Below are 22,298 nucleotides of genomic sequence, written 5' to 3'. Positions count from 1 at the left end.
GGGAAGAAGAAAAAAAACTGCTTCTGCTGCTAGCGATTGTGCCTATACAACACACCAGTCACTGTGTGTGCAGTACAAGGGGAGGCTATATTGTGGTGTATCAGTGGTGTTGGTTGTTGGGCTGCCTTCTAAGGCTTCCTGACAGCTGCATTGCTGTTTACCCACTGCTCTGCAAACTGCTTTTTTAAAAGCAATCCCAATTTTTTTTTTTTGTCCTGCTGAGGTACTGAGCTGCAAACTGCTTTTTTAAAAGCAATCCCAATTTTTTTTTTTTGTCCTGCTGAGGTACTGAGCGTGCATTTTTTCACACCATACAGCGGTGTACGCTCCTCACACAGTACCGTGTAACGGCTGTTATCACAGCCACATTGAAGCTATCTGTGTCACTCTGTGAGAATAAGTCGAGGACATGTTCCGTTCTTACAGACCTGCACTCTAGGGAGATTCCTACTCTGCCCAATTCTACATACACCTTGTAGTTTGTGATACACTAGCAAATTTCTGCCTGTGACATAGCGCTGTGATATTCAGTGGGCCTCACACAATCCAAAAGTGTCCAGTGACCACAAGTGTCTGCAGAAATTCAACATCTCCCTTATCCTCTAGTAACTTTGGTCACAGCTGTGCCATCGAGCCTGTGACATAGCGCTCAGATATTCAGTGGGCCTCACACAATCCAAAAGTGTCCAGTGTCCACAAGTGTCAGCAGAAATTCAAAATCTCACTTATCCTCTAGTCACTTTGGTCACAGCTGTGCCATCGAGCCTGTGACATAGCGCTCAGATATTCAGTGGGCCTCACACAATCCAAAAGTGTCCAGTGTCCACAAGTGTCTGCAGAAATTCAAAATCTCACTTATCCTCTAGTCACTTTGGTCACAGCTGTGCCATCGAGCCTGTGACATAGCGCTCAGATATTCAGTGGGCCTCACACAATCCAAAAGTGTCCAGTGTCCACAAGTGTCTGCAGAAATTCAAAATCTCACTTATCCTCTAGTCACTTTGGTCACAGCTGTGCCATCGAGCCTGTGACATACTGCACAGATATTCAGTGGGCCTCACACAATCCAAAAGTGTCCAGTGTCCACTAGTGTGAGCAGAAATTCAAAATCTCACTTATCCTCTAGTCACTTTGGTCACAGCTGTGCCATCGAGCCTGTGACATAGCGCTCAGATATTCAGTGGGCCTCACACAATCCAAAAGTGTCCAGTGTCCACAAGTGTCTGCAGAAATTCAAAATCTCACTTATCCTCTAGTCACTTTGGTCACAGCTGTGCCATCGAGCCTGTGACATAGCGCTCAGATATTCAGTGGGCCTCACACAATCCAAAAGTGTCCAGTGTCCACAAGTGTCTGCAGAAATTCAAAATCTCACTTATCCTCTAGTCACTTTGGTCACAGCTGTGCCATCGAGCCTGTGACATAGCGCTCAGATATTCAGTGGGCCTCACACAATCCAAAAGTGTCCAGTGTCCACAAGTGTCTTCAGAAATTCAAAATCTCACTTATCCTCTAGTCACTTTGGTCACAGCTGTGCCATCGAGCCTGTGACATAGAGCTCAGATATTCAGTGGGCCTCACACAATCCAAAAGTGTCCAGTGTCCACTAGTGTGAGCAGAAATTCAAAATCTCCCCTGTCCTATAGACACCTTGTACCTTGTTTTACATTACTATATAGTTTGTTGGATTTTGCCTACATTTCTACCAAAAATGAGGAAGGCTGGTGGAAGAGGCCGTGGAATTGGGCGGGGGTTGGCAGCTGGTAATGATGGTGTTGGTGGTGGATCTGATGGTAGTGGCAAGAGCAAAATAGGACCGAATGCAGGAGGTGTTGAGCCTGCGTCATCGTCTGGCTCCATAATGCTTCGAAGGCTTAGTTTTCTATGAGTTGGCAAACCGCTTTTAAAGCCAGAGCATCAGGAAAAAGTTTTGTCTTACATTGCTGACTCAGCCTCCAGCTCTATCGCCTCCTCTTCTTCAGTTGTAAAAAGTAAAAGCACTGAGTCGTCATTGGAGGCTCATGTTCATGAACCACACCTTTCCTTGTGTCCTTCACCACAACCAAGATTGAAGGTTGACGCAGGCCATACTACTGATTACTCCATGGAGCTGTTTTCACATACCATGCCTGGATCATCAAGTCAAATGGTGAATTACCCAGGCCAAGATGAATCTGACATGGAGTGCACTGATGCACAGCCGCTGATGGATGATTCTGCTGGTACATTCACTCAGAGCACTACATTGTCCTCGCAGTGTACAGAGCCAGATTCTGACCCTGATGAGACTCAGGTGCCCCTTCCCGCACACTATACCACCATACACGGTGACACAGAGGAAGGTGCACATGACATTGAAGAGGAGGTGATGGATGACCCAGTTGTTGACCCAGATTGGCATCCATTGGGGGAAGAGGGTGCTGCTTCCAATAGCTCAGATGAAGAGCATCCACAGCAGACATCGACATCGCAACAGCTGTTATCTGGCAGGCCCGGAGCACTCCAAAGACAGGTTCCAAAAATCAAAAGAGTTGCTGGACAGCTTGTCCAGAGGGTCAAAAGATCACAGCGTGCTAGGCCGCAAAATGTCTGCCAAAGTAGGAAGAGTGCAGTGTGGCACTTTTTTGAACAAAATCCTCATGATCAGGCCAAGGTTATCTGTAAGAAGTGCGCAAAGACCTTTAGCCAAGGGAAAAATCTGAAAAATTTGAATACCAGTTGCATGCTTAGACATTTAAACACCATGCACTTGCAAGCGTGGACACAACACCAAACCTCAAGTGCCACATGTGCAACTGATCACAACGAAGGTAGTCAGCAACGCTACATTGTTTCCCCCACTGTAAGCCCACCGGTTAGCACAGCAGCAAATGTTGAGGTGTCGTTGCAAGGCCACAGCAGTCAGGGAATCCCACAGTTATATCAACGAAAGACTGATTCTAGGCCATCAGAAAGAACACCAACTCCATCACCATCATCAACCCTCTCTCAGTCCGCCCTGTCCACCGCTACTTCCACCATATGCAGCTCTCAAGTCCAGCTCACCCTCCCAGACACTATGAGTAGGTCAAGAAAGTACTCAGTCTCTCATCCGCGTACACTGGGTTTGAACGCCCACATTGCCAAACTAATCTCGTTTGAGATGATGCCCTTTCGGTTGGTGGAAAGCGCAGCTTTCCGCGAACTCATGGCCTATGCAGTACCACGCTATGACCTACCCAGTCGCCACTTCTTCTCTCGCAAAGCCATCCCAGCCCTCCACCATCATGTGAAAGACCGCATTGTCCATGCACTCAAGCAGTCAGTGAGTGGAAAGGTGCACCTCACAACTGATGCATGGTCCAGTCGGCATGGCCAGGGCCGTTACGTGTCCATCACTGCGCACTGGGTTAATGTGGTGGATGCAGGGTCCACATGGGACAGCGGTGGTGGGACAGTGCTGCCTAGCCCACGGTATAGGAAACAGTTGGCTGTAGGCGTTCGACCCTCCTCCTCCTCCAGAAGCGAAAGCTCGTCCACAGAGCGCAGTCGTACGAGCACTCCATCTGCAGCTGCCACTGTTGCACACGAGGTGTCCCCCTATCGAGCAGCTAGTGGAAAGCGTCAGCAGGCTGTGTTGCAGATGATGTGTTTGGGCGACAGACACACCGCCGAGGTGCTGGCCGAGTACTTGAAGCGACAAACTGAGTCATGGCTGGGCAGTGTACATCTTGAGGCAGGCAAGGTAGTTAGTGATAACGGCCGTAATTTTGTGGCAGCCATAGCCCTTTCAAAACTCAGCCACATACCTTGCTTGGCTCACACCTTGAACCTGGTGGTGCAGTGCTTCCTCAAAAATTATCCGGAATTAACAGCCCTGCTCCAGAAGGTGCGAAGACTGTGCGCGCACATCCGCCGGTCGCCTGTACACTCCGTTCGTATGCAGAAGCTGCAGCGATTGCTCCACCTTCCCAACCACCGCCTCATTATCGACATTGCAACAAGGTGGAACTCCACCCTGCACATGGTGGAGCGGCTGTGCGAGCAGAGGCAGGCCATAATGCATTTGTGGGAGGATACACGGCCAGGCACTTTGAGAGCAGACATGGAGTTGACAGGTGTGCAGTGGTCGAAGCTGAAAGACCTCTGTAAAGTCCTTCAGTGTTTTGAGGAATGCACACGGCTGGTAAGCGCAGACGACACCATCCTAAGCATGAGCATCCCACTTATGCATCTGCTCATGCAAACTTTGACGCACCTTAAGGAGCAGGCTTCTGCAGCCAATGTTGATGAGGAGGAAGAGGAGGAGGGAATCCTTGATGACATTCAGCCATTGTCTGCTCAGGGACCTCTCCTGGACGAGGTGGAGGAAGAAGAGGAGGAGGAGGATGATGGGGATGATTACTTAGGGGAGGAGGATGCATCTCGTAGGGCAAGTGAAAATGTTGGCGTGGCAAGGTCTGGTACAGGGTTTGTGCGTGACTGGAGGGATGTGGATTTGCCAGAAAGTGCTCCTCCAACCAGCACTCGCAGTGCATCATTGACACCGGGAACATTGGCCCACATGTCAGATTATGCCTTGCAGATCCTAAAAAGGGACCCCCGCATTGCCAGAATGATGAACGATGACGACTACTGGTTGGCCAGCATCCTGGATCCACGCTATAAAGGCAAATTACAAAACATCATGCCACAGGAGAACCTTGACCTAATATTGGCTAATAAACAAGCAACTCTGGTAAACCGGTTGCTTGAGGCATTCCCAGCACACAGCAGCGGTGATGGTTCTCACATGAGCCGTACGGGCCGGGGTCAGCTTGGCAGAGGTGTTCGTGGTGCACACAGCAGAAGTGGCGTTGGAGACAGGGGTTTCATGACAATGTTGTGGACTGATTTTTCAAGTACCGCTCACACAACTGGTAATACTGCATCGATGGAAAGTGACAGGAGACATCAGTTGTCAACTATGGTTACAAACTACTTTTCCTCCCATATCGATGTTCTCCCACACAGGTCATTCCCCTTTGACTATTGGGCCGCTAAACTGGACACCTGGCCTGAATTGGCACAATATGCCTTACAGGAGCTCGCTTGCCCAGCTGCAAGTGTGCTATCGGAAAGAGTCTTCAGTGCAGCTGGATCAATCCTGACAGAAAAAAGGACCCGTCTGTCAACCCAAAATGTGGATGATCTAACCTTCATTAAAATGAACCACGCATGGGTTTCCAAGGATTTTGTCCCACCTTCCCCTGATGACACATAGGGTGACAGAAAAATGGCTTGCTTTGGTCCACCTCTTCCTGGGACTTGACCTATTTCACCTTTTGCATCAGCTGAATGTCCAACATCAACATATGCCACTTTCTAAAACTCCCTAACTGTGCTGCCTCCCCCCCCCCATGGCCGGGGTCACCACCTAGCGCACGACACCGTGCGAGTGCCGTTGCCCTGGACAGGTGGGTAGGCCGACTCTTGGGCGCGGGCACTGGCACAGGGTCCCTCATAGTGCAATCAAGTGTCTCTGACGGTGGTGGTGCACACCCGCCGTCAGACACACCGCCGTACTATGAGGGGCCCAATGCCAGTACCGACGCCCACGAGTGGGCCCCCTTGCTTGGGCAGGGCCCCAGCATTTGCAATCTTTACCTCTCCCTGCTCCTCCGCTGTGTAGTCTGGGCCGTCAAATCCATACTGTGCCTGACACCGTTTGAGCCTGCCTCCTGATGTATAGACATATATTTTGAATGTGTACGCTATCCATACATGTTATCTGGGGATACGGTACCTTTTCTAACCTTTGTGCAATCACGTGCAATCCATACTGGGCCTAACACCGTCTGAGCCTGCCTCCTGATGTATAGACATATATTTTGAATGTGTACGCTATCCATACATGTTATCTGGGGATACGGTACCCTTTCTCACCTTTGTGCAATCACGTGTAATCCATACTGGGCGTGAGAACGGCTGGCGAGCTGTTAAGCAAGCTACAGCACCTGTGGTTTGCATACGTAAGTTTTTCATTTTTTCAGGAATGACGGTTAGGCCTAATTCCGGAACTGCGGTTGACCTGCACTTACTGGGAAATCATTGTTCGCGGGTAATAATTGTAATCAGTGATCCCCATCACTAACGTTGTTCAGCGGGTTATCTGCACCTGTAAGCGACAAACGCTGGCCTTTTCAGTGTAGCGCACATGCAGCCACGGACATGTAAGGGTATGACACACCAGTTATTGGCCAATCTCATGTGCCAGAGCCTCACGTGTCCCTCTAGTAAGCCGGACTCGGACCGCGGGGCATGACGGAGTCTCGTTCGTTAACGAAATTAAGCTTGCAATGTGTGCATCTGTTCTGTAGCTGGCATGGTTGAGGTTTCCCAGGTGGAGTCGAATTTAACCGTAGGCTCCACTCCTGGTGGTGCCCTTCTGGACATTCCTTTAAGGTTCAGCTTTGCAACCATACTGCCCACGTAAAACAAACACTTTGCCTTCATGAACGCTGTTTGGAGGGTCATGACTCGTGGGAATAACGCCGCCCAATCAGTTAACCTGCTAGAGAGATCGTTCGTTGCTCCCAAGCATGACATCACACTCCCTAGGAAGAAGGTAATGCCACTGTGGCGACCGTACTCCTGGGGGCGACACAAGTGCACTGATGCCCAGCCACTGCTCGATGAATCTGCTGGTACATTGACCCAGACCACTACATTCCCCTCGCACGCTACACGGCCTGAATCTGACCCTGATGAAACTCAGGTTACCCTTCCCATATACAGTTCCATCTTACACGGTGACAAAGAGGAAGCTGCAGATGAAAGTGCAGGTTCGGCCCACCCGCCATCAGACACACCACCGTACTATCAGGGGCCCTGTGCCAGTGCCGTCGCCAACGAGTGGGCCCCCCCTGCTTGCTCAGGATCACAGCACTTGCAAAGTTGAAATACTGTGCAGTGAGATGGAAGATGGGGACGACGAGGAGTCCAGACAAGTACAGGGATTCCCTAGCGAGGAGACTTATTTGATTGTTTTCAATGTTGGGACAGCAATTTTTGGGGAGCACTATACTCTGGAGAATGATAGATGGGGCCCACCATACACTGGAACATTCCAAAGGTGGACATCAGACACTGGAGCAGCATTTACAGGGCCCATTATACACTAGAGCATTAGAAATGGGGCCCATTATGTTTGGAGCATTATTTGGGCCCATAAGACAGTGGAGCTTCATCCATGGGGACCAACATATACTGTAGCATTATGTGGAGCTCATCATATACTGTTTCAAACATTATATGGGACCAATGATTCTGTATGGAGAAATAGATGGGCCTTGTCATGAGATGTAAAAAGTGAAGTATTTTTCATTGTACTATACCGCTATTTCTCTGCCGTATCGGAGCATGATGAGTTGTGGTATGTGTTAAAGGGGCGCTCTTTCGCCCAGGGCACATGAAAACCTGGAGCCAGCCCTCCCCCCCCACAACTGTAGCCAAATAACCCCCATTTTTCAGTGCGTAACTTGTATTATGAAGTTAATTAAGGTTGACAAGCTTAAGTAAGAAGAATTGATGCTTTTGGCATTCAAATGGGCACTGTTGGTGTGTTTCCTGTCCTCCTCTCACTGTCGACTTTTATTCCCCATTGACTTACATTGGGTTTCGTGTTTCGGTACGACCCCGACTTTTCCCTATAAGTGGACGATCTTGCTCGACCCGACTTTTGGAAAAGTCGGGTTTCACGAAACGAAACGCGACCCTAAAAAACCAAAAGTCGCTCAACTCTAATGACAACGTCTGGGTTCTGCTCCTGGCCTGGAGAGGGCAGCAGGGGGGTACACCCCTTGCACTCTGGGGGCTGGGGGGACAGGGGCAGGACTGGGCTTACCCCCTCTCCAGGTGCTGCTGGCAGGCTTCTTCGGCTCGGAGGCCCTGTTGTTGACATACTTGTCTGCCAGGGCGGCTGTAGCAAAAGCCCCCTTTGGTTTTCGGTCACGGAGGAACTGCTGGAGGTCCTCTGGGCAGTTCCACAAAAACTGCTCCGTGACAAACAGTTCCTGGACCTCCTGGCGGGTGGTGAGCTCTAGACCCGAGGTCCAGTGCTCCGCAGCTCTCAGCAGTGCCCGCATGTGGTCGGTCAAGGTGTCCTTTGAGCCCCGCTGCAGGCTCCGGAACTTCCTGCGGTACGACTCCGGGGTGAGGTTGTAGTGCTGGATCAGGGCCCGCTTGATGCTGTTGTAGTCCTGCTCCTCCCCGGCAGGTAAGTCCCCCAAAACTTCCAGGGACTTACCCCTCAAACGGGGGGTCAGGTACTTTGCCCACTGATCCAGGGCCAGATGGTGTTGGAGGCAGGTTCTTTCAAACGCCAGCAGAAAGGAATCCAGGTCTCCATCCTTTTCAAGCAGGGGGAAGTCCTCCACCCCGACCTTGGAAGACTTGGTCCCTGGTGGGGCTGGAGCGTCCAGCGGGAGCCCATGCTGAGCCATCTCCAGTCGGTGCCGGTGCTCCACAGCTTCACGGCGTTCAGTATGCTCACGCTCCGCCGCTCTCTCGGCCGCCGCTTGCTCACACTCCGCTGCTTTCTCTGCTGCCGCTAGGAGTCTGTCATGGGAGGCGTCGTTACCAGCCTCGAGCTGTGCCATAGCCGCTTGGAAAAGGGCCTCCGATCTGGACAGGCTGGGGTGGGCAGGTGGTGGGCAGTCCACTGTGGGACTGAGCACGGGGGTCTGGCTCCTTGGGGAGCCCTGGCTGAGCTCCCCCTCGCCTTCATTGGTATTGTCCTCCACCCAGGGGTGTATCTAGGGGGGGCAATGCAGCGGTCCGCAGTGTCCTCCCTGGCGGCTGCGTTCTGCCGCCCCCCCTGGCCTGAGAGTCGGCGGTTCTCTGTGTCAGCTGTCAAGCTGACAGCCAGCGCAGAGAAGGTGCGCGTGCCGGCTCCCAGGGAACAATTGTACTGGCGTCTGTATAGACGCCAGTACAATTGCAGCTCTGACCGCCGGGCCAGAGCGACGTCAGCAGCGTGACATGTCATGTGATCACGCTGCTGACGTCACTCCCCAGCGCCCAGAGTGCTCAGTGAACACTCAGCGCTGGTGGTAAGTGTGCTCCAATGTGGAGCTGAAGAAACCACCGAAGATGGGGGGTGTTAATGTGTGGCGATGGGGTTAATGTGTAGTGGGGTTAATGAGTGGGGATGGGGTTAATGCGTGGGGGGTTAATGAGTGGAGATGAGGTTAATGTGGGGATGGGGATTAATGTGTGGGGGTTAAAGAGTGGGGATGGGGTTAATGAGTGGGGGGTTAATGAGTGGGGATGGGGTAACGTTACTGTGTGGGGGGGTTAAAGAGTGGGGATGGGGGTTACTGTGTGGGGGGGTTAAAGAGTGGGGATGGGGTTAATATGTGGGTGGTTAATGAGTGGGGATGGGGGTTAATGTGTGGGGGGTTAATGAGTGGGGATGGGGGTTATTGAGTGGGGGGTTAATGAGTGGGGATGGGGTTAATGCGTGGGGGGTTAATGAGTGGAGACGAGGTTAATATGGGGATGGGGATTAATGTGTGGGGGTTAAAGAGTGGGGATGGGGTTAATGAGCGGGGGGTTAATGAGTGGGGATGGGGTAACGTTACTGTGTGGGGGGGTTAAAGAGTGGGGATGGGGGTTACTGTGTGGGGGGGTTAAAGAGTGGGGATTGGGTTAATATGTGGGTGGTTAATGAGTGGGGATGGGGGTTAATGTGTGGGGGGTTAATGAGTGGGGATGGGGGTTATTGAGTGGGGGGTTAATGAGTGGGGATGGGGTTAATGCGTGGGGGGTTAATGAGTGGAGACGAGGTTAATGTGGGGATGGGGATTAATGTGTGGGGGTTAAAGAGTGGGGATGGGGTTAATGAGCGGGGGGTTAATGAGTGGGGATGGGGTAACGTTACTGTGTGGGGGGGTTAAAAAGTGGGGATGGGGGTTACTGTGTGGGGGGGTTAAAGAGTGGGGATGGGGTTAATATGTGGGTGGTTAATGAGTGGGGATGGGGGTTAATGTGTGGGGGGTTAATGAGTGGGGATGGGGGTTATTGAGTGGGGGGTTAATGAGTGGGGATGGGGGTTATCGAGTGGGGATGGAATTAATTTGTGGAGGGTTAATGAGTGGGGATGGAATTAATGTCTGGGAGGTTAATGAGTGGGGATGGGGGTTAATGAGTGGGGGGTACATAATGTGTTGGGGATTTGGGAGTATGGACGGGGGGGTTAATGAGTGGGGATGGGGGTTATTGTTTGGGGGGGTTAATGAGTAGGGATGGGGTTAATATGTGGGGGATTTGGAGTGGGGGGTACATAATGTGTGGGGGGGATTTGGGAGTGAGGATGGGGGTTATTTAATGAGTGGGGATGGGGGTTAATGAGTGGGGATGGGGTTAATGTGTGGGGGATTTGGAGTGGGGGGTACATAATGTGTGTGAGGGATTTGGAGTGTGGATGGGGGGATTTAATGTGTGTGGGGAGATTTGAGGACACAAAATGAAGAGCATGTATGAGGAAACAGTATGGGGGTTGGGTGCAGACAGTATGGGGAGCGAACAAGTTAATGTATGTGGACACAGTATGGGGAGTCGGGGGTATGTGTGAGCAGACAGTATAGAGAGTGAGGGGGTAAATATATGATGAGACAGTATGGTGAACAGGGGGATGTTAGAGGAGGGAAGGGAATAGTGTGAGGTGACAGTATATTGCAGACATTTTTATTCAGGAGCATTATAATGACACTTCTATCTTTAAGGGCATCGTGTGGTGATTTGCTGCAGAAGATGGAGAAGATGGAAGTCTGCAGAGACGGCTGTGGATGAGAAAACTCATCATGGGGTTTGGACAAGAAGAAGAAAAGGAGACCGACTGCAGAGACGACGTCATCTATAAGGTACTTGGATGTAAATGTTATTTGTGCTACTTACTAATTCTCATGTTTTTATTTGTTAGGAACATTAAAGGGGTTGTCCAGGTTTGTGCTGAGTCTGCAGTCATTCTATGTGACTGCAGACTTCTGAATTCTCACAGTGCTCACTGCACGCTGTTAGGATTCTCTCATGCTGGTAATTTACATACATGCGGTCACATGCTGACTAGACGTGTGTGGCCTCACTCAATGAAAATGAACGGAGAGAGGCCGGGCACGTCTAGTCGGAAAGTGGCCAGAAGTATATAAATCACGTACTTGTGCTGACATGACTGTACATCGGCAAGGGAGAATCCTAAATGTGTGCAGTGCATTCGTTGTGAGAATTCAGAAGCTGCAATGTCAGGATTCAGATTTGCAGGTTCCAGCAGTCATCACACGGACACTTCACTCATATGCGATTTTCATACTTGACAACGAGCTTCTCTTCCTGCTTACAGTTTTTTACTGAACATTGAGAGCTAGAGTTGAGCGAAACGGGTCGAAAAATTTCAAAAGTCGCCGACTTTTGGCAAAGTCGGGTTTCATGAAACGAAACCCAACCCTAGGATGAGGTCGGCCACGAGGTCGGCGACTTACGCGCCAAAGTCGCATTTCAAAAGTTTGTTTTGCGCTCTTTTTCAGCCAATCAGGATCCACGGACACTGTGGGCAACGTGATGACATATGCAGGGGTCACCACCATCTTTCAGAAGGGCATGCAAGTGATTGGCTTGCTTTGGTGGGCGTCACAGGGGTTATAAAAGGGCGTGCACGCCGACCGCCATCTTACTTCTGCCGATCTTAGCATAGGGAGAGGTTGCTGCTGCTGATTCTGTAGGGAGAGCGTTAGGCAGGGAAGAAGAAAAAAAAACTGCTTCTGCTGCTAGCGATTTTGCCTGTACAACACACCAGTCACTGTGTGTGCAGTGCAAGGGGAGGCTATATTGTGGTGGATCAGCGGTGTTGGTTGTTAGGCTGCCTTCTAAGGCTTCCTGACAGCTGCATTGCTGTTTACCCACTGCTCTGCAAACTGCTTTTTTAAAAGCAATCCCAATTTTTTTTTTGTCCTGCTGAGGTACTGAGCGTGCATTTTTTCACACCATACAGCGGTGTACGCTCCTCACACAGTACCGTGTAACGGCTGTTATCACAGCCACAGTGAAGCTATCTGTGTGTCACTCTGTGAGAATAAGTCGAGGACATGTTCCGTTCTTACAGACCTGTACCTACTAGTTTTGTCTAGCTTTCAAACAGTTAAATATATTTGCTGTTTGATCACATTCAAAACTATAGCGAGACAGCGTGTGAGTCCGTATACTTAAAAAACACAGAGCTTGACAATTTTACGCACACCGGACAGCCGTGTACGAGCACGCTCCTCTCAGTACCGTGTAACGGCTGTTATCACGGCCACAGTGAAGCTATCTGTGTGTCACTCTGTGAGAATAAGTCGAGGACATGTTCCGTTCTTACAGACCTGTACCTACTAGTTTTGTCTAGCTTTCAAACAGTTAAATATATTTGCTGTTTGATCACATTCAAAACTATAGAGAGACAGCGTGTGTCAGTCCGTATACTTAAAAAACACGGAGCTTGACAATTTTACGTACACCGGACAGCCGTGTACGTGCACGCTCCTCTCAGTACCGTGTAACGGCTGTTATCACGGCCACAGTGAAGCTATCTGTGTGTCACTGTGGAAGGATAAGTGGAGGACTTGTTCCGTTCTTACAGACCTACACTCTAGGGAGATTCCTATTCTGCCCAATTCTACATACACCTTGTAGTTTGTGATACACTAGCCAATTTCTGCCTGTGACATAGCGCTCTGATATTCAGTGGGCCTCACACAATCCAAAAGTGTCCAGTGTCCACTAGTGTGTGCAGAAATTCAAAATCTCCCAGAAATTCAAAATCTCCCTTATCCTGTAGTCACTTTTTTCACACCTGTGCCATCGAGCCTGTGACATAGCGCTGTGATATTCAGTGGGCCTCATAAAATCCAAGTGTCCAGTGTCCACAAGTGTCTGCAGAAAATCTAAATATCCCCTGTCCTATAGACACCTTGTACCTTGTTTTACATTACTATATAGTTTGTAGGATTTTGTCTACATTTCTACCAAAAATGAGGAAGGCTGGTGGAAGAGGCCGTGGAATTGGGCGGGGGTTGGCAGCTGGTAATGATGGTGTTGGTGGTGGATCTGATGGTAGTGGCAAAAGCAAAATAGGACCGAATGCAGGAGGTGTTGAGCCTGCGTCATCATCTGGCTCCATAAGGCTTCGAAGGCTTAGTTTTCTAGGAGTTGGCAAACCGCTTTTAATGCCAGAGCATCAGGAAAAAGTTTTGTCTTACATTGCTGACTCAGCCTCCAGCTCTATCGCCTCCTCTTCTGAAGTTGTAAAAAGTAAAAGCACTGAGTCGTCATTGGAGGCTCATGTTCATGAACCACACCTTTCCTTGTGTCCTTCACCCCAACCAAGATTGAAGGATGACGCAGGCCATACTACTGATTACTCCATGGAGCTGTTTTCACATACCATGCCTGGATTATCAAGTGAAATGGTGAATTACCCAGGCCAAGATGAATCATAGAGTCATAGAATCATAGAGTTGGAAGGGACCTCCTGGGCCATCTGGTCCAACCCCCTGCTCAAAGCAGGATTCGCTAAATCATCCCATCTGACATGGAGTGCACTGATGCACAGCCGCTGATAGATGATTCTGCTGGTACATTCACTCAGAGCACTACATTGTCCTCGCAGTGTACAGAGCCAGATTCTGACCCTGATGAGACTCAGGTTACCCTTCCCATATACAGTTCCATCTTACACGGTGACAAAGAGGAAGCTGCAGATGAAAGTGCAGGTTCGGCCCACCCGCCATCAGACACACCACCGTACTATCAGGGGCCCTGTGCCAGTGCCGTCGCCAACGAGTGGGCCCCCCTGCTTGCTCAGGATCACAGCACTTGCAAGGTTGAAATACTGTGCAGTGAGATGGAAGATGGGGACGACGAGGAGTCCAGACTAGTACAGGGATTCCCTAGCGAGGAGACTTATTTGATAGTTTTCAATGTTGGGACAGCAATTTTTGGGGAGCACTATACTCTGGAGAATGATAGATGGGGCCCACCATACACTGGAACATTCCAAAGGTGGACATCAGACACTGGAGCAGCATTTACAGGGCCCATTATACACTAGAGCATTAGAAATGGGGCCCATTATGTTTGGAGCATTATTTGGGCCCATAAGACAGTGGAGCTTCATCCATGGGGACCAACATATACTGTAGCATTATGTGGAGCTCATCATATACTGTTTCAAACATTATATGGGACCAATGATTCTGTATGGAGAAATAGATGGGCCTCGTCATGAGATGTAAAAAGTGAAGTATTTTTCATTGTACTATACCGCTATTTCTCTGCCGTATCGGAGCATGATGAGTTGTGGTATGTGTTAAAGGGGCGCTCTTTCGCCCAGGGCACATGAAGACCTGGAGCCAGCCCTCCCCCCCCACAACTTTAGCCAAATAACCCCCATTTTTCAGTGCGTAACTTGTATTATGAAGTTAATTAAGGTTGACAAGCTTAAGTAAGAAGAATTGATGCTTTTGGCATTCAAATGGTCACTGTAGGTGTGTTTCCTGTCCTCCTCTCACTGCAGACTTTTATTCCCCATTGACTTACATTGGGTTTCGTGTTTCGGGACGACCCCGACTTTTCCCTATAATCGGCAGATCTTGCTCGACCCGACTTTTGGAAAAGTCGGGTTTCACGAAACGAAACTCGACCCTAAAAAACCAAAAGTCGCTCAACTCTATTGAGAGCATTAGGGAGAGCAGCTCGTGGGTACATGGCTAAGAGTGCAAGTCGCATATGTACTGGGGGGGGCGCATAACCAAATTCTTGCCCCGGGTGCCAGGAAGCCTAGATACGCCTCTGCCTCCACCACCTCCTCATAGACCATAGCATTGGCCTCCCCCTTTGTCCTACTCCTGGTGCCTTCCGCCATCTTGGGAACCTCTGGTTACTGACACAGCTGCATCCCTGGCCTCGCACACAACTTATTATATTTGCACTCTGACCATCTAGTGCGGGGCTGACCTTAAGACCCTAGCAGTGAAAGTTACTGCTGGTAGTCTCTAGTGTCTGGGAGTAGGGGTCCCACGCACACTATTACTCTGATCCCACCGCTTGCCACCAAGTGTGGAGGAACACACACAGACCCGTTCCTCCCACGTCACCACCGTGACGTAACTACACAGGCACAGCTCTCCGGCGCCCCCTTTGTCTCTCAGGTCAGTAAGGTAACTGCACCTAGAGCAAATGGTCGCCGAGGAGGAGGTCCTGTTAGCTGCTGGGGGTTCTAAGATTCGTGATCAGTGTAAAAGCATCAGCCCAAGATTAAGTTTATAGTTTAATTGCCTTAAGGGCACACTAGATAATTACAGAAATATACAGTAAATTTGCAGTCAGAGAAAAGATATAACAATAAGGGTACAAGACTTAAGATATTAAGCTGGAGGTCACTTTACCAGATTGTAGGGTCATGTGGGTGCTGGGGAGCTCTGCAGTCCACAGGTACAAGAATCTTAGTTGCCGGACAGACCCCCAAAGCATGGGCCGCTGCTCCCCTCTGCAGGTCTGTCCCCAGGTCCTTCTTAGATCGTCATCGTCTAGATCTTCTGTGTGATAGACTGAAAGTCTGACAGGGGCTGCTAGTCCTTAAACACGCTAGGTTCCTCCCCCTGTGTCAGAGGATGGAGCCAAAGCATCTGGGACACACAAAGGACGTGTATTCCTGCGTCTGCTAGCAGGTACATTCTAATTGAAGCCCTAGGCTTTTTCCCAGCCCCCTGCTGGCACGGCTCCGTACCTGAGCTTTGAAGCTCTGTTTTGGGCCTATCCTCATTATCACACCAATGGCCCTGGCTATTTAGCATTGGAACACTAAATCCTGCTTGTATTCACTAAGTACACAGCACCTGGGGGTATAGAAGCCGGTAACTGCCTGTAATTCCTGATCATAGACCAAACTGGATGCCAAGCTCAGACATGTGGCCCCATATCTAAGATGGCGGCTGCTCCTTCATCACACCTGCGTATTTTCCTTATCTAATGCAATTCTATGGCTAAAATCTGCATATAAATCTCAGCATAATCGCAAGAAAAATTTATCCTGTATATTGTGCATTTCAAACACACGCACCGCAGGTCATTTTATACAGGGAATTAAAAATCACAGTGGGCATGAGCTTTCTATAAATCCCATCTACTTTGTTGGGACTCTAAGAAGATATGTTTTTTATGCAGTGAAAATGCTCAGTGTGAGACCATATATTGCAATATTATTATTATCAAATCTTATATTGGAACTAGATGGGCATTTCCTGAAGGAAATACATGGTGCTTGAACAGAACTGCCAGCTTTACAGCAGTGTATCAGGTGTCGACTGTAAGCAGTGTATAAGTGTACACATACTACAGTATGATTACTTTGGCCACTTGGTAGCCACTTTAGCATATTTGGCACCTCGGTAGCCACTTTGGCCACTTGGTAGTGACTTTGGCACATTCGGCACCTCGGTAACCACTTTGGCCACTTGGCAGCCACTTTGGCACATTTGGAAGCTCTGTAGTCACTTTAGCCACTTGGTAGCCACTTTGGCCACGTGGTAGCCACATTGGCACATTTGGCACCTCGGTAGTCACTTTGGCCACTTGGTAGCCACCTGGGCAACTTGGTAGCAACTTTGGCACATTCGGCACTTCAGTAGCCACTTTGGCCACTTGGTAGCAACTTTGGCTCATTTGGCACCTCTGTAGCCACTTTGGCCACTTGGTAGTCACTTTGGCCACTTGGTAGCCACTTTGGCACATTCGGCACCTTGGTAGCCATTTTAGCACATTTGGCACCTCGGTAGCCACTTTGGCCACTTGGTAGCCACTTTGGCACATTTGGCACCTCGGTAACCACTTTGGCCACTTGGTAGCCAATTTGGCACATTCGGCACCTCTGTAGCCACTTTGGCCACTTGGTAGCCACGATGGCACATTCGGCACCTCGGTAGCCACTTTGGCCACTTGTTGGCCACTTTGGCACATTCGGCACCTTGGTAGCCACTTTGGCCACTTGGTAGCCACTTTGGCACATTCGGCACCTCAGTAGCCACTTTGGCCACTTGGTAGCCACTTTTGCCACTTGGTAACAACTTTGGCACATTCGGCACCTCGGTAGCCACTTTGGCCACATTTGTCACCTCTGTAGCCACTTTGGCCACTTGGTAGCCATGTTGGCACATTCGGCCCCTCGGTAGCCACTTTGGCCACTTGGTAGCCTCTTTGGCACATTCGGCACCTCAGTAGCCACTTTGGCCACTTGGTAGCCACGTTGGCACATTCAGCACCTCGGTAGCCACTTTGGCCACTTGGTAGCCACGTTGGCACATTCAGCACCTCGGTAGCCACTTTGGCCACTTTGACACATTCGGCACCTCGGTAGCCACTTTGGCCACTTTGGCCACTTGGTAGCCACGTTGGCACATTCAGCACCTCGGTAGCCACTTTGGCCACTTGGTAGCCACGTTGGCACATTCAGCACCTCGGTAGCCACTTTGGCCACTTGGTAGTGACTTTGGCACATTCGGCACCTCGGTAACCACTTTGGCCACTTGGCAGCCACTTTGGCACATTTGGAAGCTCTGTAGCCACTTTAGCCACTTGGTAGCCACTTTGGCCACGTGGTAGCCACATTGGCACATTCGGCACCTCGGTAGCAACTTTGGCCCCTCGGTAGCCACTTTGGCACATTCGGCACCTCTGTAGCCACTTTGGCCACTTGGTAACCACTTTGGCATATTCGGCCCCTCGGTAGCAACTTTGGCCCCTCGGTAGCCACTTTGGCACAATCTTCACCTCGGTAGCCACTTTGGCCACTTGGTAGCCACTCTGGCACATTCGGCACCTCGGTAGCCATTTTGGCCACTTGGTAGCCACTTTAGCCATGTTGACACATGCTGCCACTTTGCCTCAGGGGCCACTTTGGCTCTCCTGGCCCCTCAGGGGCCACTTTGGCACACCGGGCTTCTAAAGCCACTTTGGCGTCTGACTGCAGTGATGGCAAACCTTGGCACTCCAGCTGTCGGAGAACTACAACTCCCAACATGCCTTAACTGCTGCCTCAAATGCAGCAGGTTGCAAGGGCATGCTGGGAGTTGTAGTTTTACAACGGCTGGAGTGCCAAGGTTAGCCATCACTGGGTGGGGCTTTTCAGAAGCCATTGGCGCGCTGCGCCTTTAAGACCTTGAATCAGCGATCTGTAAGCTTCTGTTAGCTAATACAGGTCATGTGTGGAAGCTGCATTTGCATAGCTGCCATCTTTGTAAGGTCACTGCACCTGCTCTGTGGCTTCAATCCATGTCAGTTGGGGGTCATGGAAAGGTTGCCATTAATTCCTATGGGATCATTTTTGCTTAATATGCGATTTTTTTAAAAACTACAAATCGGATTGACTCCAAAAATACATAGCACACCTGTCCCCACCGAGGGCTTCGAAACGCCGCCTGAACGGGGTCTGCGCCAAGCGTTTCGGGCCACATTAATTGCAGAAAACGCGGAGAAGAAATAGAATAATAATAATAAAATATAAGAAATCGGATTACAATATGTTGCTTGAACCTAGAGGTTCAAGCACCATAAATATAGATAATAGTAAATTATTGATTTCCTCCAGGTAGGATAAAATTAGTATTAGTGACCTCAATCTAGGGAAAGGGGAGGCGTCAGCATGGGCTTGAAACGCAGAAGGCTGTATTTTAGTCCCAGTCCATCCCAAGTCACAATATCCAGAAAAAGGAAATGTTTACAGAAGTGAAGAACATTTAGCGTCCAAACTCTGTTTAACATATTTTATGGGGGGAAAGACAGATGTAAAAGCCTGCCTCACTGATCAAACCCATGGTTCTTCCCTCCTGGCCTGAGTTTGGAACTGATGCTCAGCCTATGATGTTGCCACGTTAATTATTGCTAGGCAACTTCCTTTTATGGTGAGATGCCCCTTTAAGATCCCATCCCCGGATTCCATTATGACATCACTGATGACAAGTTAACATTCCACCCCAAGATTCCATTATGACATCATAATGCACCGCCACTACTTAACCAAGTGCTTACTGCCCAGGTGTCATTGTTGTCAGTGATTGGCTGCGAAGCTGGTGATATACTGACTGCGCTTGGATTTGCTTGAAATGTCTGACATTTCTTCAGATAAACTTGAGGAGTTGGCACTACTCCAGGGGATTCTTACCATCTATGCCCCTGACAATGTGCTACCACTACCCGATGGCGTCCTCAGCTTCACTTACCGGCTGGTTATGAAGCTAGTGAGCGACTGCCTGACCAAACACCAACAAGGTCGTATAAGCTCAGAATATCTTGAGCATTTACAGATGAACATCAGGACATTAGTACAACAGGTAAGTAACAAATAATCTGGGCAAAGCATAAAAAACAATAATGGATAATATTCATAAAATACAAGCTGGGGAGGGCGGCGGTGATAGCGTGGGCCTGCGTGCTCTACAATGCCAGGGCTGAATTTTACTCCCAGTCCACCCTGGTCACAATATGTAAAAAAAAAAGTAAATTGTTACACATGTAGAGAATATTTAGCATCCAAAACCTGGTTAAAATAATTTTGGGTGCGAAAGACGGATATAATAGCCTCATCAGAAGAGCAAAGCCATGGTTTTCCCTCTTTCCCTGATTCTGGTTCTGATGCTCAACCCATAAAGTTGCCAACTTAATTGTTACTAGAATGTTGCTAGGCAACTTCCCTTTATGGTGAGATGCCCCTTTAACCCCTTCACCACCTTGCAATTTTCCATTTTTGTGCTTTCGTTTTTTTGCCCCCCTTCTTCTCAGAGCCATAACATTTTTTACCATCAATACAGCCTTGTTTTTTGCAGGCCGAGTAGTAGTTTTTAATGACACCATAGATTACATATATTGTACTTGAGAACGGGAAAAAAAAATTCTAGTGCGGTGAAATTGCAAAAAAGTGCAATTCCACAATTTTTTTTTTTAAATATTCACTAAATGCTAAAACTGACCTGGCAATATGATTCTACAGGACAGTATGAAAATGCAGATACCAAACATGTATAGGTCCTTTTTTTTTTAACTTAAGTGGGGGAAAAAACATCTGAACGCCGGCCATGATTCGGTGTTCATAAAAGATGATCAATGGACAGGCACACTGGTCTTCTGCAGACCCCTGGCTTTTATGATAACCCATTGCAACCCCAGAATCATGTGACAAGAGCGCTGATGAGCGAGACTTGAGACGCGGTTTCGGTCTGAATGTCTTAAATGCTGTTGTTAGTGATTAACAGCAGCATTTAAGTGGTTGACAGCCAAAATCCATCTACATCTATCTGCGGGACATGACAGCTGATCACATCATCAACTGTCATTGCGGGTAGAGATGCGGCTCTGGTGCTGCCTAAAAAAGACAGGGACACAACCTTGGATGTAACTATACTTTTAAAGTTGTAAATCGGTTAAGATTCCATTCCTCATTCCATGATGACATCACTGATGACATGCTAACATTCCACCACAAGATTCCATTATGACATCACAATGCACCACCACTACCTACCCAAGTGCTTACTGCCCAGGTGTCATTGTTGTCAGTGATTGGCTATGAAGCTAGTGATATACTGACTGCACTTGGATTTGTTTGAAATGTCTGGAATTTCTTCAGATAAACTTGAGGTGTTGGCACAACTCCAGGGGATTCTTACCACCTATGCCCCTGCCCATGTGCTACCACTACCCAATGGCGTCCTCAGCTTCACTTACCGGCTGGTTGTGAAGCTAGTGAGCGACTGCCTGACCAAACACCAACAAGGTCATATAAGCTCAGAATATCTTGAGCATTTATAGATGAACATCAGGACATTAGTACAACATGTAAGTGACAATCTGGGCAAAGCATATAAAACAATAGTGGATAATATTCACAGCACATGAAACAATAATGAATAATATTTACAAAATACAAGTTTATTTATATGAAATATGTATTTTGGCCAAGAGCAATATAATTTATAGCTTATATGAAATATCCATATATGTATTAATTGTAGCTGTAGATTGCAGGAGTAAAATGATGACATAAATAGCGTCCTATATTCTCTACTTTCTCTCATGATTTTCCTTTTTTGTTTATTTCCATTTTTATAGGCTGAAGAAAGATCCCAATATGGAGATTTGGCCTTTTTTAAACAATTGGCCCAACATTTCCTGTATGTACTAGAGTTTATTGCCCGCTCACTGAAGCATTTGGTAAGAATCCGTCATCTTCTATATCTCATGTCTTTCTTGTCTGATCTTCTCCAGATTACTAGTCATATAGCAGATTGTCATATTTCTCATTATAGAAGCCCCCTGTCCGCTCCAGGCAGATACAGGATCTTTTATGGCAGCCTGTCTCTGCTCCATCCTCTGTGGTGACAGTCTGTACTGTGCTCAGTGGTGCGGACCTTTTATATCACATCGGTCTCGCTTTATCTTCACAATCTTCCTTCTTGTAAATGCTGCAGTTATGGTAATAGAAGTGATTGGAGAACTGTTGTATATACAAGGCCCTTATATATTAATGTGGATTTACTGGACGGAGCGGCCGTGTATATTCCCCGCCATTATGTAAATCCAGGTTTAGTCTGTTCTGTCTTTTGTGTACTGTAATTTAGTATTTGTGAATTGTTATATTAATTGCACATATTATATCCATCAGGAAACACCGGCCGGTGACTCCAAAGAGGGGCAACACCGAAATATCGCTGACCCCAATACCAGTGAGCCAGGGCTAGAAAGTGATCTGATTGAAGGTAAGCTGATCATCTCGCATTCCTACAAATATTAATATTATGGAGACACCAGAGAATATATAAATTTACTCTTCATCCTCTGTATGAGGCCGGTGACGGCTCCTGAACCTCCTATAGAATGTAATGGAGAGGGCTCATGCAATTCTGAAAACCCCTCTGGTTCTCTCTTCTGGGATCTTCTCAGCCCCAAAATGCACAGAGGACCTCACAGGGTCCCCATCCAAGTCATTGTCAGGTCCCGAACAATCACACATTTATGGTAGAGTATATCTATCTATGGATGTGCCATAAGTATATCCAGTATGTGCAGAATATCCATAGAACTAGTATTATACCATTTACTTGTCTTTCCTTCCTTATATCAATGTGTTATATATTCAGTTCTGATATCGTCTAATACATGATGTCTCATTATTTTATCATTATATTAGAGACAACTGAGCCGGCAACTGCTGAAGGTGGAATATCTGAGACACCAGAGATCTCCGAATCTACCAG

This window comes from Dendrobates tinctorius, unplaced genomic scaffold (genome assembly GCF_039654945.1).
Source record: "Dendrobates tinctorius isolate UK_male_01 unplaced genomic scaffold, ASM3965494v1 ptg000070l, whole genome shotgun sequence".
Taxonomy (NCBI): domain Eukaryota; kingdom Metazoa; phylum Chordata; class Amphibia; order Anura; family Dendrobatidae; genus Dendrobates; species Dendrobates tinctorius.
Note: the sequence above shows the minus strand (reverse complement) of the source record.